The sequence below is a fragment of the Salmo trutta genome, chromosome 4, assembly GCF_901001165.1.
Source record: "Salmo trutta chromosome 4, fSalTru1.1, whole genome shotgun sequence".
NCBI lineage: Eukaryota > Metazoa > Chordata > Actinopteri > Salmoniformes > Salmonidae > Salmo > Salmo trutta.
In genome coordinates this window covers 69,998,627-70,012,353 of record NC_042960.1, presented here as the reverse complement: position 1 = coordinate 70,012,353, position 13,727 = coordinate 69,998,627, and the positions used below count along the sequence as shown (strand labels likewise).

Here is a 13,727-nt window from a genome sequence, read left to right as displayed (position 1 = left end):
TGGTCCCTTAAACTGATGAATAGTTAATTAACCTGGTCCCTTAACTGATGAATAGTTAACCTGGTCCCTTAAACTGATGAATAGTTAATTAACCTGGTCCCTTAAACTGATGAATAGTTAATTAACCTGGTCCCTTAAAACTGATGAATAGTTAATTAACCTGGTCCCTTAAACTGATGAATAGTTAATTAACCTGGTCCCTTAAACTGATGAATAGTTAATTAACCTGGTCCCTTAAACTGATGAATAGTTAACCTGGTCAATTAAACTGATGAATAGTTAATTAACCTGGTCCCTTAAACTGATGAATAGTTAACCTGGTCCCTTAAACTGATGAATAGTTAATTAACCTGGTCCCTTAAACTGATGAATAGTTAACCTGGTCCATTAAACTGATGAATAGTTAACCTGGTCCCATTAAACTGATGAATAGTTAATTAACCTGGTCCCTTAAACTGATGAATAGTTAATTAACCTGGTCCCTTAAACTGATGAATAGTTAACCTGGTCCCTTAAACTGATGAATAGTTAATTAACCTGGTCCCTTAAACTGATGAATAGTTAACCTGGTCCCTTAAACTGATGAATAGTTAATTAACCTGGTCCCTTAAACTGATGAATAGTTAATTAACCTGGTCCATTAAACTGATGAATAGTTAACCTGGTCCATTAAACTGATGAATAGTTAATTAACCTGGTCCCTTAAACTGATGAATAGTTAATTAACCTGGTCCATTAACCTGATGAATAGTTAACCTGGTCCCTTAAACTGATGAATAGTTAATTAACCTGGTCCCTTAAACTGATGAATAGTTAATTAACCTGGTCCATTAACCTGATGAATAGTTAATTAACCTGGTCCCTTAAACTGATGAATAGTTAACCTGGTCCATTAAACTGATGAATAGTTAACCTGGTCCCTTAAACTGATGAATAGTTAATTAACCTGGTCCCTTAAACTGATGAATAGTTAACCTGGTCCCTTAAACTGATGAATAGTTAATTAACCTGGTCCCTTAAACTGATGAATAGTTAATTAACCTGGTCCCTTAAACTGATGAATAGTTAACCTGGTCCCTTAAACTGATGAATAGTTAATTAACCTGGTCCATTAAACTGATGAATAGTTAGTTAACCTGGTCTCTTAAACTGATGAATAGTTAACCTGGTCCCTTAAACTGATGAATAGTTAATTAACCTGGTCCATTAAACTGATGAATAGTTAGTTAACCTGGTCTCTTAAACTGATGAATAGTTAACCTGGTCCCTTAAACTGATGAATAGTTAACCTGGTCCCTTAAACTGATGAATAGTTAACCTGGTCCCTTAAACTGATGAATAGTTAATTAACCTGGTCCCTTAAACTGATGAATAGTTAACCTGGTCCCTTAAACTGATGAATAGTTAATTAACCTGGTCAATTAAACTGATGAATAGTTAATTAACCTGGTCCCTTAAACTGATGAATAGTTAACCTGGTCCCTTAAACTGATGAATAGTTAATTAACCTGGTCCCTTAAACTGATGAATAGTTAATTAACCTGGTCCCTTAAACTGATGAATAGTTAATTAACCTGGTCCCTTAAACTGATGAATAGTTAATTAACCTGGTCCCTTAAACTGATGAATAGTTAATTAACCTGGTCCCTTAAACTGATGAATAGTTAACCTGGTCCATTAAACTGATGAATAGTTAATTAACCTGGTCCCTTAAACTGATGAATAGTTAACCTGGTCCCTTAAACTGATGAATAGTTAATTAACCTGGTCCATTAAACTGATGAATAGTTAGTTAACCTGGTCTCTTAAACTGATGAATAGTTAACCTGGTCCCTTAAACTGATGAATAGTTAATTAACCTGGTCCATTAAACTGATGAATAGTTAGTTAACCTGGTCTCTTAAACTGATGAATAGTTAACCTGGTCCCTTAAACTGATGAATAGTTAACCTGGTCCCTTAAACTGATGAATAGTTAACCTGGTCCCTTAAACTGATGAATAGTTAATTAACCTGGTCCCTTAAACTGATGAATAGTTAACCTGGTCCCTTAAACTGATGAATAGTTAATTAACCTGGTCCATTAAACTGATGAATAGTTAATTAACCTGGTCCCTTAAACTGATGAATAGTTAACCTGGTCCCTTAAACTGATGAATAGTTAATTAACCTGGTCCCTTAAACTGATGAATAGTTAATTAACCTGGTCCCTTAAACTGATGAATAGTTAATTAACCTGGTCCCTTAACTGATGAATAGTTAATTAACCTGGTCCCTTAAACTGATGAATAGTTAATTAACCTGGTCCCTTAAACTGATGAATAGTTAACCTGGTCCCTTAAACTGATGAATAGTTAATTAACCTGGTCCATTAAACTGATGAATAGTTAGTTAACCTGGTCTCTTAAACTGATGAATAGTTAACCTGGTCCCTTAAACTGATGAATAGTTAATTAACCTGGTCCATTAAACTGATGAATAGTTAGTTAACCTGGTCTCTTAAACTGATGAATAGTTAACCTGGTCCCTTAAACTGATGAATAGTTAACCTGGTCCCTTAAACTGATGAATAGTTAACCTGGTCCCTTAAACTGATGAATAGTTAATTAACCTGGTCCCTTAAACTGATGAATAGTTAACCTGGTCCCTTAAACTGATGAATAGTTAATTAACCTGGTCAATTAAACTGATGAATAGTTAATTAACCTGGTCCCTTAAACTGATGAATAGTTAACCTGGTCCCTTAAACTGATGAATAGTTAATTAACCTGGTCCCTTAAACTGATGAATAGTTAATTAACCTGGTCCCTTAAACTGATGAATAGTTAATTAACCTGGTCCCTTAAACTGATGAATAGTTAATTAACCTGGTCCCTTAAACTGATGAATAGTTAATTAACCTGGTCCCTTAAACTGATGAATAGTTAACCTGGTCCATTAAACTGATGAATAGTTAATTAACCTGGTCCCTTAAACTGATGAATAGTTAACCTGGTCCCTTAAACTGATGAATAGTTAATTAACCTGGTCCATTAAACTGATGAATAGTTAGTTAACCTGGTCTCTTAAACTGATGAATAGTTAACCTGGTCCCTTAAACTGATGAATAGTTAATTAACCTGGTCCATTAAACTGATGAATAGTTAGTTAACCTGGTCTCTTAAACTGATGAATAGTTAACCTGGTCCCTTAAACTGATGAATAGTTAACCTGGTCCCTTAAACTGATGAATAGTTAACCTGGTCCCTTAAACTGATGAATAGTTAATTAACCTGGTCCCTTAAACTGATGAATAGTTAACCTGGTCCCTTAAACTGATGAATAGTTAATTAACCTGGTCCATTAAACTGATGAATAGTTAATTAACCTGGTCCCTTAAACTGATGAATAGTTAACCTGGTCCCTTAAACTGATGAATAGTTAATTAACCTGGTCCCTTAAACTGATGAATAGTTAATTAACCTGGTCCCTTAAACTGATGAATAGTTAATTAACCTGGTCCCTTAAACTGATGAATAGTTAATTAACCTGGTCCCTTAAACTGATGAATAGTTAATTAACCTGGTCCCTTAAACTGATGAATAGTTAACCTGGTCCCTTAAACTGATGAATAGTTAATTAACCTGGTCCATTAAACTGATGAATAGTTAGTTAACCTGGTCTCTTAAACTGATGAATAGTTAACCTGGTCCCTTAAACTGATGAATAGTTAATTAACCTGGTCCATTAAACTGATGAATAGTTAGTTAACCTGGTCTCTTAAACTGATGAATAGTTAACCTGGTCCCTTAAACTGATGAATAGTTAACCTGGTCCCTTAAACTGATGAATAGTTAACCTGGTCCCTTAAACTGATGAATAGTTAATTAACCTGGTCCCTTAAACTGATGAATAGTTAACCTGGTCCCTTAAACTGATGAATAGTTAATTAACCTGGTCCATTAAACTGATGAATAGTTAATTAACCTGGTCCCTTAAACTGATGAATAGTTAACCTGGTCCCTTAAACTGATGAATAGTTAATTAACCTGGTCCCTTAAACTGATGAATAGTTAATTAACCTGGTCCCTTAAACTGATGAATAGTTAATTAACCTGGTCCCTTAAACTGATGAATAGTTAATTAACCTGGTCCCTTAAACTGATGAATAGTTAATTAACCTGGTCCCTTAAACTGATGAATAGTTAACCTGGTCCATTAAACTGATGAATAGTTAATTAACCTGGTCCCTTAAACTGATGAATAGTTAACCTGGTCCCTTAAACTGATGAATAGTTAATTAACCTGGTCCATTAAACTGATGAATAGTTAGTTAACCTGGTCTCTTAAACTGATGAATAGTTAACCTGGTCCCTTAAACTGATGAATAGTTAATTAACCTGGTCCATTAAACTGATGAATAGTTAGTTAACCTGGTCTCTTAAACTGATGAATAGTTAACCTGGTCCCTTAAACTGATGAATAGTTAACCTGGTCCCTTAAACTGATGAATAGTTAACCTGGTCCCTTAAACTGATGAATAGTTAATTAACCTGGTCCCTTAAACTGATGAATAGTTAACCTGGTCCCTTAAACTGATGAATAGTTAATTAACCTGGTCCATTAAACTGATGAATAGTTAATTAACCTGGTCCCTTAAACTGATGAATAGTTAACCTGGTCCCTTAAACTGATGAATAGTTAATTAACCTGGTCCCTTAAACTGATGAATAGTTAATTAACCTGGTCCCTTAAACTGATGAATAGTTAATTAACCTGGTCCCTTAAACTGATGAATAGTTAATTAACCTGGTCCCTTAAACTGATGAATAGTTAACCTGGTCCATTAAACTGATGAATAGTTAATTAACCTGGTCCCTTAAACTGATGAATAGTTAATTAACCTGGTCCCTTAAACTGATGAATAGTTAACCTGGTCCATTAAACTGATGAATAGTTAATTAACCTGGTCCCTTAAACTGATGAATAGTTAACCTGGTCCCTTAAACTGATGAATAGTTAATTAACCTGGTCCCTTAAACTGATGAATAGTTAACCTGGTCCATTAAACTGATGAATAGTTAACCTGGTCCCATTAAACTGATGAATAGTTAATTAACCTGGTCCCTTAAACTGATGAATAGTTAATTAACCTGGTCCCTTAAACTGATGAATAGTTAACCTGGTCCCTTAAACTGATGAATAGTTAATTAACCTGGTCCCTTAAACTGATGAATAGTTAACCTGGTCCCAGGTCAGTTTGTGCTGCCTTGTCAACTCATGTCTTACCAACTGGAATTTTTCAATACATCACTAACAGATTTGTGACCAGGTTAATGAACGGTCCGTTTTCTAATCTAAGTTAATGTCGTGATTGCGTCCGGTCTACGCAGCTCGTTGACTGTAACATTAGCTAAACGTGTCAGCACCTCTCCGCATTTCTCCTGTTTACGATTGGAAGGGATAATAGTTTTGTTTTTTATGAGCATGGGCTTGTTTCTATACAGCATATTATCGTTCATATTCCATTGACCCAGTTCAACGTTAACATCGATAGGTTTAGGCTACTACATGACACTCAAATTTTCCCTGTACCCATCATGAGGTTGCTACAACCTAGGCGATGAATCAAAGATTACAATGTAGGTGCACATAGGTCGAGAGACAAATTGTCTATCACCTTGATTACGCCAGGGACACATTAAAAACCGACCTTGCACACTCTTGCCTGCATCAAATCTAATCAAATAAAATTGTATTTGTCACATGCGCCGAATACAACGGGTGTAGACCTTACCGTGAAATGCTTACTTTACAAGCCCTTAACCAACAATGCAGTTTTAAGAAAATAAAGTTACAAAATAAACTAATGTAAAAAAATTAATAAAAGTAACACAATAAAATAACAATAACGAGGCTATATACAGGGGGTACCGGTGCGGGTACAAGTTAGTCAAGGTAATGTGTACATGTAGGTAGGGGTGAAGTGAATATGCATAGATAATAAACATTGAGTAGCAGAAGCGTAAAAACAAAGGGGGGGATGTGTCAATGTAAATAGACCGGGTAGCCATTTGATTAATTGTTCAGCAGTCTTATGGCTTGGGGGTAGAATCTGAGCCTTTTGGACCTATACTTGGTGCTCCGGTACCGCTTGTACTAGGCCGTACGCGCTACCCTCTGTAGTTTCTCACGGTCGGATACCGAGCAGTTGCCATAACAGGCGGGGATGCAACCAGTCAGGATGCTCTCGATGGTGCAGCTGTAGAACTTTTTGAGGATCTGGGGACCCATGCCATATCTTTTCAGTCTCCTGAGGGGGAATAGGTTTTGGTGTGCCCTTTTCACAACTGTGTTTGGACCAGGATAGTTTGTTGTTGATGTGGACACTAAGAAAATTGAAACTCTCGACCCGCTCCACTACATCCCCGTCGATGTGAATGCGGGCGTGTTCGGCCCTCCTTTTCCTATAGTCCACGATCATCTCCTTTGTCTTTCTCACATTGAGGGAGAGGTTGTGGTCCTGGCACCACACTGCCAGTTCTCTGACCTCCTCCTTATAGGCTGTCTCATCATTGTCAGTGATTAGGCCTACCATTGACATTTACAATTAAGTCATTTAGCAGACACTCTTATAGTAGTGAAAGCATACATTTCATACATTTTTTTCTCTGTACTGGTCCCCCGTGGGAATCAAACCCACAACCCTGGCGTTGCAAACACCATGCTCTACCAACTGAGCCACACGGGACCTACCACAGTTGTGTCGTCAGCAAACTTAATGATGGTGTTGGAGTCGTGCCCGGCCACGCAGTCATGGGTGAACAGGGAGTACAGGAGGGGACTAAGCACTCACCCCTGAGGGGTCCCCGTATTGAGGATCAGTGTGGCAGATGTGTTGTTACCTACTCTTACCACCAGGGGGCGGTGTCATAGAAATTCTAACCAGAAAGGGAGACTGCAGATTCTTTCAAACAACAATTGAATTATAAGATGGAGCAATTAACCTGCTGAGTTGTTAAGGACCAACGGTCAGAGTTCTACCTCTCCTTTTATCAATATGACAGTTGGCAGATGTGTAGAAACAGGGGCAGAACAGAGTATACAAAAGCTTGTCTTTGAAGATGGCTGACGTTGACGAGGGCTCACACGCACTAGATCAGCATTCAACACCATAGTACCCTCCAAGCTCATCATTAAGCTGGAGGCCCTGGGTCTGAACCCCGCCCTGTGCAACTGGATCCTAAACAACACCTCCGCCACGCTGATCCTCAACACTGGGGACCCACAAGGGTGCGTACTCAGCTCCCTCCTGTATTCCCTGTTCACCCATGACTGCGTGGCCATGCACGCCTCCAACTCAATCATCAGGTCTGCAGACGACACAACAGTAGTAGGCTTGATTACCAACAATGACGAGACAGGCTACAGGGAGGAGGTGATGACTCTCAGAGTGTGTTGCCAGGAAAACAACCTCTCACTCAATGTCAACAAAACAAAGGAGATGATCGTGGACTTCAGAAAACAACAGAGGGAGCAGCTCCTATCCACATTGACGGGACCACAGTGGAGAAGGTGGAAAGCTTCAAGTTACTCGGCGTACACATCACTGACAAACTGAAATGGTACTCTCACACAGACAGTGTGGTGAAGAAGGTGCAACAGTGCCTCTTCAACCTCAGGAGGCTGAAGAAATTTGCGTGGCACCTAAAACCCTCACAAACTTTATCAGATGCACAATTTAGAGCATCCTGTCTGGCTGTATCACCGCCTGGTATGGCAACTGCACCGCCCGCAACCGCAGGAGATTCCAGAGGGTGGTGCGGCCTGCCAAATCTTCACCGGGGGTAAACTACCTGCCCTCCTGGACACCTACAGCACCTGATGTCACAGGAAGGCCAAAAATATCATCAAGGACAACAACCACCCGAGCCACTGCCTGTTCACCCCGCTACCATCCAGAAGGTGAGGTCAGTATAGGTGCATCAAAGCCGGGACCGAGAGACTGAAAAACAGCTTCTATCTCAAGGCCATCAGACTGTTAAATAGCCATCACTAGCACATAGAGGCTGCTGCCTATATACAGTTGAAGTCGGAAGTTTACATACACCTTAGCCAAATACATTTAAACTCAGTTTTTCACAATTCCTGACATTTAATCCAAGTAAAAATGTCCTGTTTTAGGTCAGTTAGGATCATCACTTTATTTTAATTAATTTGAAATGTCCGAATAATATTAGAGAGAATGATTTATTTCAGCTTGTATTTCTTTCATCACATTCCCAGTGGGTCAGAAGTTGACATACGCTCAATCAGTATTTGGTAGCATTGCCTTTAAATTGTTTAACTTGGGTCAAATGTTTCGGGTAGCCTTCCACAAGCTTCCCATAATAAGTTGTGTGAATTTTGGCCCATTCCTCCTGACAGAGCTGGTGTAACTGAGTCAGGTTTGTAGGCCTCCTTGCTCACACACGCTTTTTCGGTTCTGCCCACAAATTTTCTATGGGATTGAGGTCAGGGCTTTGTGATGGCCACTCCAATACCTTTTGTTGTCCTTATTAAGCTATTTTGCCACAACTTTGGAAGTATGCTTGGAGTCATTGTCCATTTGCAACCAAGCTTTAACTTCCTGACTGATGTCTTGAGATGTTGCTTCAATATATCCACCTAATTTTCCTTTCTCATGATGCCATCTATTTTGTGAAGTGCACCAGTCCCTCCTACAGCAAAGCACCCCACAACATGATGCTGCCACCCCCATGCTTCACGGTTGGGATGGTGTTCTTCGGCTTGCAATCCTCCCCCTTTTTCCTCCAAACATAATGATGGTCATGATGGCCAAACGGTTCTATTTTTGTTTCATCAGTCCAGAGGACATTTCTCCAAAAAGTACAATCTTTGTCCCCATGTGCAGTTGCAAACCGTAGTCTGGCTTTTTTATGGCGGTTTTGGAGCAGTGGCTTTTTCCTGGCTGAGCGGCCTTTCAGGTTATGTCGAAATAGGACTCGTTTTACTGTGGATATAGATACTTTTGTACCTGTTTCCTCCATCATCTTCACAAGGTCCTTTGCTGTTGTTCTGGGATTGATTTGCACTTTTCGCACCAAAGTATGTTCATCTGTAGAAGACAGAACGCATCTCCTTCCTGAGAGGTATGACGGCTGCGTGGTCCCACGGTGTTTATACTTGCTTACTATTGTTTGTACAGATGAATGTGGTACCTTCAGGCGTTTGGAAATTGCTCCCAAGGATGAACCAGACTTGTGGAGGTCTACAATTTTTTTTTTTTATGAAGTCTTGGCTGATTTCTTTTGATTTCTCATGATGTCAAGCAAAGAGGCACTGAGTTTGAAGGTAGGCCTTGAAATACATCCACAGGTATACTTCCAATTGACTCAAATTATGTCAATTAGCCTATCAGAAGCTTCTAAAGCCATGACATCATTTTCTGGAATTGTCCATGCTGTTGAAAGGCACAGTCAACTTAGTGTGTGTAATCTTCTGACCCATTGGAATTGTGATACCGTGAATTATAAGTGAAATAATCTGTCTGTAAACAATTGTTGGAAAAATTACTTGTGTTATGCACAAAGTAGACGTCCTAACCGACTTGCCAAAACTATAGTTTGTTAACAAGACATTTGTGGAGTGGTTGAAAAAAGAGTTTTAATGACTCCAACCTATGTGTATGTAAACTTCCGACTTCAACTGTACATAGATTTGAAATCACTGGCCACTTTCATTTGGAACACTAGTCACTGTAATCTTTACACATCTGGTATTACTCATCTCATATGTATATACTGTATTCTATACTATACTACTGTATCTTAGTCTATGCATTACTCATCTCATATGTATATACTGTATTCTATACTATACTACTGTATCTTAGTCTATGTATTACTCATCTCATATGTATATACTGTATACTATACTACTGTATCTTAGTCTATGTATTACTCATCTCATATGTATATACTGTATTCTATACTATACTACTGTATCTTAGTCTATGTATTACTCATCTCATATGTATATACTGTATTCTATATTATAGTACTGTGTCTTAGTCTATGCCGTTCTGACATTGTTTGCCCATTTTATTTATATATTCTTAATTCCATTGAGAATTCCATAGATTTGTGTGTATTGTTAGATATTACTGCACTGTCGGAACTAGAAACACAAGCATTTCGCTACACCCGCTAAACACTTGTAGGATGGATAAATAAGGCGTATTGAGCAGGGCTAGAGGCTCTACAGTGAAATAAGGCAATAATTACTAACCAAAACAGAAATATGTTTTTAGTTAAATCATAGTTTATTCAGTTATATAGTTTCAAAAATAGAATTTTATTGGTCAGAGCCATCATCCCTTCTGTGTAGCCAGATGAATCTTCCTGCTGAACAGCCAATCTCATCAAAGTGCTCAATGCTGCCTGGTGTGCTCTCTCTGGATTCACTGGGTGTCCAAGGATACCGCTGTGGAGCCCTGGTTGGTGGTGATCACGGGTCAATGCTGTTTCACTGGGTGTCCAAGGATACCGCTGTGGAGCCCTGATTGGTGGTGATCACTGGTCAATGCGGTTTCACATTGACGTTGCCACAGGATCCTGGATGGTACTTCCTGAATGAGAAGAATAAGAGGGGGTTGATTAGGTTGGAAATGTCATTACATGTTATCAGCTGTAACATTGTCTCAACAGTGATGAATACCAAGTGCTGTACAGGACTTACAATACATTGAGATAGTACTGAAGCTTTGTGATGGGAAGATGTGGCTGTTACTGCAGTGGTGCGGAGGCTGCATTGTGGGGCCTGGCAGGCTGACAGAGTTGGTGGGATGAGATGGGGGAGTCTGGAGGTCGAAATATGATGACTAAACAAAATATATATATATATATATATTAGAAAAACTGATTTAACACCAACTGTTAAAGTGTAAAATATATGTCAGGAAACTTTAGACACAGTTTGTAATGATAAAAAAAGATTTACAACAGGTAAAACTGGGTTCAGTTGGATTAGACTGAAGGAAAGTATGGTTGACTCCAATGTAATGTGTAAAGTGGTTCGTGTTCCTTGTTGGCAGTGGAAGTTGGAACACACATCATACCACCTACAGAACATTCTGCTATTTATAAATGCAAATCAAGTTCCTCTAGATCTAGGATATGTGTTCAGTGTAACAGAGGTAGTATCACGTTGGCATTGACGTCAGTGGAGAAGAATCTGTACTTACCCGCTTTGAGCCCCGCCTGGCTCCTCCCAGAGGCAGAGGTGGAGCAACGTGGGGGATAATGAAGATGAATTCAAATCAAATTTTATTGGTCACATGGTTGGCAGATGTTAATGCGAGTGTAGCGAAATGCTTGTAGATTTTTGGGGGGGATTTAAAAATAATAATCAAAACCTTTAGAAGTTACTTTAGAAAATGTTTCAGATTTTGTTTTAAAAAAAAAAAATTGTATTTTATCTTTCAATTTTTGACAGTTCTCTTGTTTCTTTTTCCAGGTTCCCCCACATAGTGGCAGATACTTGCGGAAGTCGCTCCAAGTATTTAAGGAATCCATTGTCAAAGAAATAAGGATGATTAGTATCATCACTTGACTTCTGATCACCTCTGAAAATGACACTGCAAGTAAAGCAATCATGTCATAAGGGTTACGTATAACAAGAAGTTTTTCTTGATTTCCAAAGATTATGTCAATGAGAGCATAACGGAATTGTCGGCTCTTAGATACCTTTTTATCTAATGTTGCATAATCAACAATAGTTTTAAAAATGTCAATATCAGATACGTTAAGGATGCCTTCATTAATAGCAGACTCAATATTGTCATCATTAATTTCGAACTCAGTCTTTATATAGATGTTATTCATATTAAATGAAGAAATTATCCTCCCAACTATTATATAATATTCTTCTTCCAATTGTCCACTTTTTTTCCAGAAAAAATTTATTACGTCAAAATAATCCTTAAAACATTGGATGTATATCACAGATATATTTTTTTTAAATAAGCTATTTTGTTTTTGTAAAATAATTTCTTTGAATGCAGTAGGTTTATCAGAAGAACTTACATAGTTGAAAAGTGTATTAAAATTGAAGTAGTAAAAATGTTCTTTATCAAAGTGAATTAGTATTTGTTTACATAAATTCATTTTCAGATAGATAAAGTTTTCATTATCCTTTTTCTCAAACTTTACTTGAATGTCAAAATTTGGGTTTTCTTCATTATCCTGGAAAAACAAACAAACAAACAAACAGAATTAGCTTAACCTTGTTATCACATTAAACTAACAATGAAGAGGAAGTGAGTGACATGATTTTTCAATCTTCCCAAGCAGTCATACGACGATAAACACAAGCAGTGTCTGTAACAGCACTGTTTCTAGACAGACAACAGAGGATGTTCATGATGTTTTGATAAACAGACTATTAGAATATAGGTTAACATAAACTTTACCTCTTCAGTTAACTTTCATAAGAAATGCTCCAAATTTGTTTTAAAATAGTCTTACCCCCATATTAGGCTCTACTTCCGCACATGTAAGTATTAAAACGAGTTGAAAATTCAAATAAGTTGTAAATTTTTTCACTTGGGTATTTATCAGCTTAATCAGGTGATCAAACAGGATGTGGGTGTGTCGGGTGTGGATGCGTGTTCCATCTTGCCTGTCTGTTCAGTTTCCTGACAGAGCTAAATGTATTTGTAAAATCACTACACACTTCACGTAAAAGATTAGGCATTAAAATAATTGAAGAACACTATTTCAATCTTCAGGATCACTTTCCTCTCTTCAAACAGGAATAACAACATACTGTTTGATAACCCACGACAGACAGACAGACAGACAGACAGACAGACAGACAGACAGACAGACCGATTTAAAGTAACAGTGAGAGGAAATGAGCATTACATCTGCCTGCTGTTTCCGAGATTACATGTGTTTGCACAATGGCCTACCCATTTCATATACACTGCCTTCAGAAAGTATTCACACCCCCTGAATTTTTCCACATTTTGTTGTCTTACAGACTGAATTTGAATTTTTATTTTTTTTAAATTCAATTAATCAATCAAATGTTCACATTTCAAAGATAATTTATTTCAGAACAATGTTGCGGAAAATGTTATTGAAAAAAAGCATGAGTTGTTTTGTACATTTGGGAAAGTACTCCTGTTTATTTTTCCAAGTTCCCCCAGCTAGAGGTGGCAGATGCTGGTTGAAGTCGCTCCAACTATGTCAGGAATCCATTGTCATTGTGTTACCAGCCGCTTGACGACCGCGCAACAGGTAGTTCTGGGAAACAGATGAACATTTCTGAGAAGTCAAACCCTTAACTTGACATACTGTAATAAATGATTGATTAGTTATGTACAAGCTATGCTATGCAGATGCAGCATTCAGTGGGCTGAATAAACTTGGTTTGAGCTTTTCTCTGCATCCGTTTGAGTTCATACTCTGTTCACAACCTAACACCTTGCTTCTATGTATTTTCTCTAATGCCTAAATGTTCTTATTCATCTTCAGAATTAGAATCACATGAACCTTGTTTTCACATTAAACTAAAACATAAAGAAAAGGGTGGCGACATGTTCTAATCTTCCCATGCAGTCACATGATGACAAACAGAAGCAGTATCTGTAACAGCACCGTTTCTAGACAGACAACAGAGGATGTTCATGATGTTTTGATAAACAGACTATTAGAATATAGGTTAACATAAACATTACCTCTT

At 37.9% G+C, this 13,727-nt stretch overlaps 1 long non-coding RNA gene across 1 annotated transcript; it reads right to left on the bottom strand.

Annotated features, from left to right (window-relative positions):
* Positions 1-10,279: 10,279 nt before the first annotated feature.
* On the bottom strand, positions 10,280-12,582 carry LOC115191476 (uncharacterized). Its single transcript, XR_003877681.1, has 4 exons — positions 12,506-12,582; positions 11,224-12,223; positions 10,719-10,860; positions 10,280-10,608 (listed from the first exon to the last, which is right to left on the bottom strand). It is a non-coding gene; the product is annotated as an uncharacterized LOC115191476 (long non-coding RNA).
* Between the last annotated feature and the right edge of the window lie 1,145 nt (positions 12,583-13,727).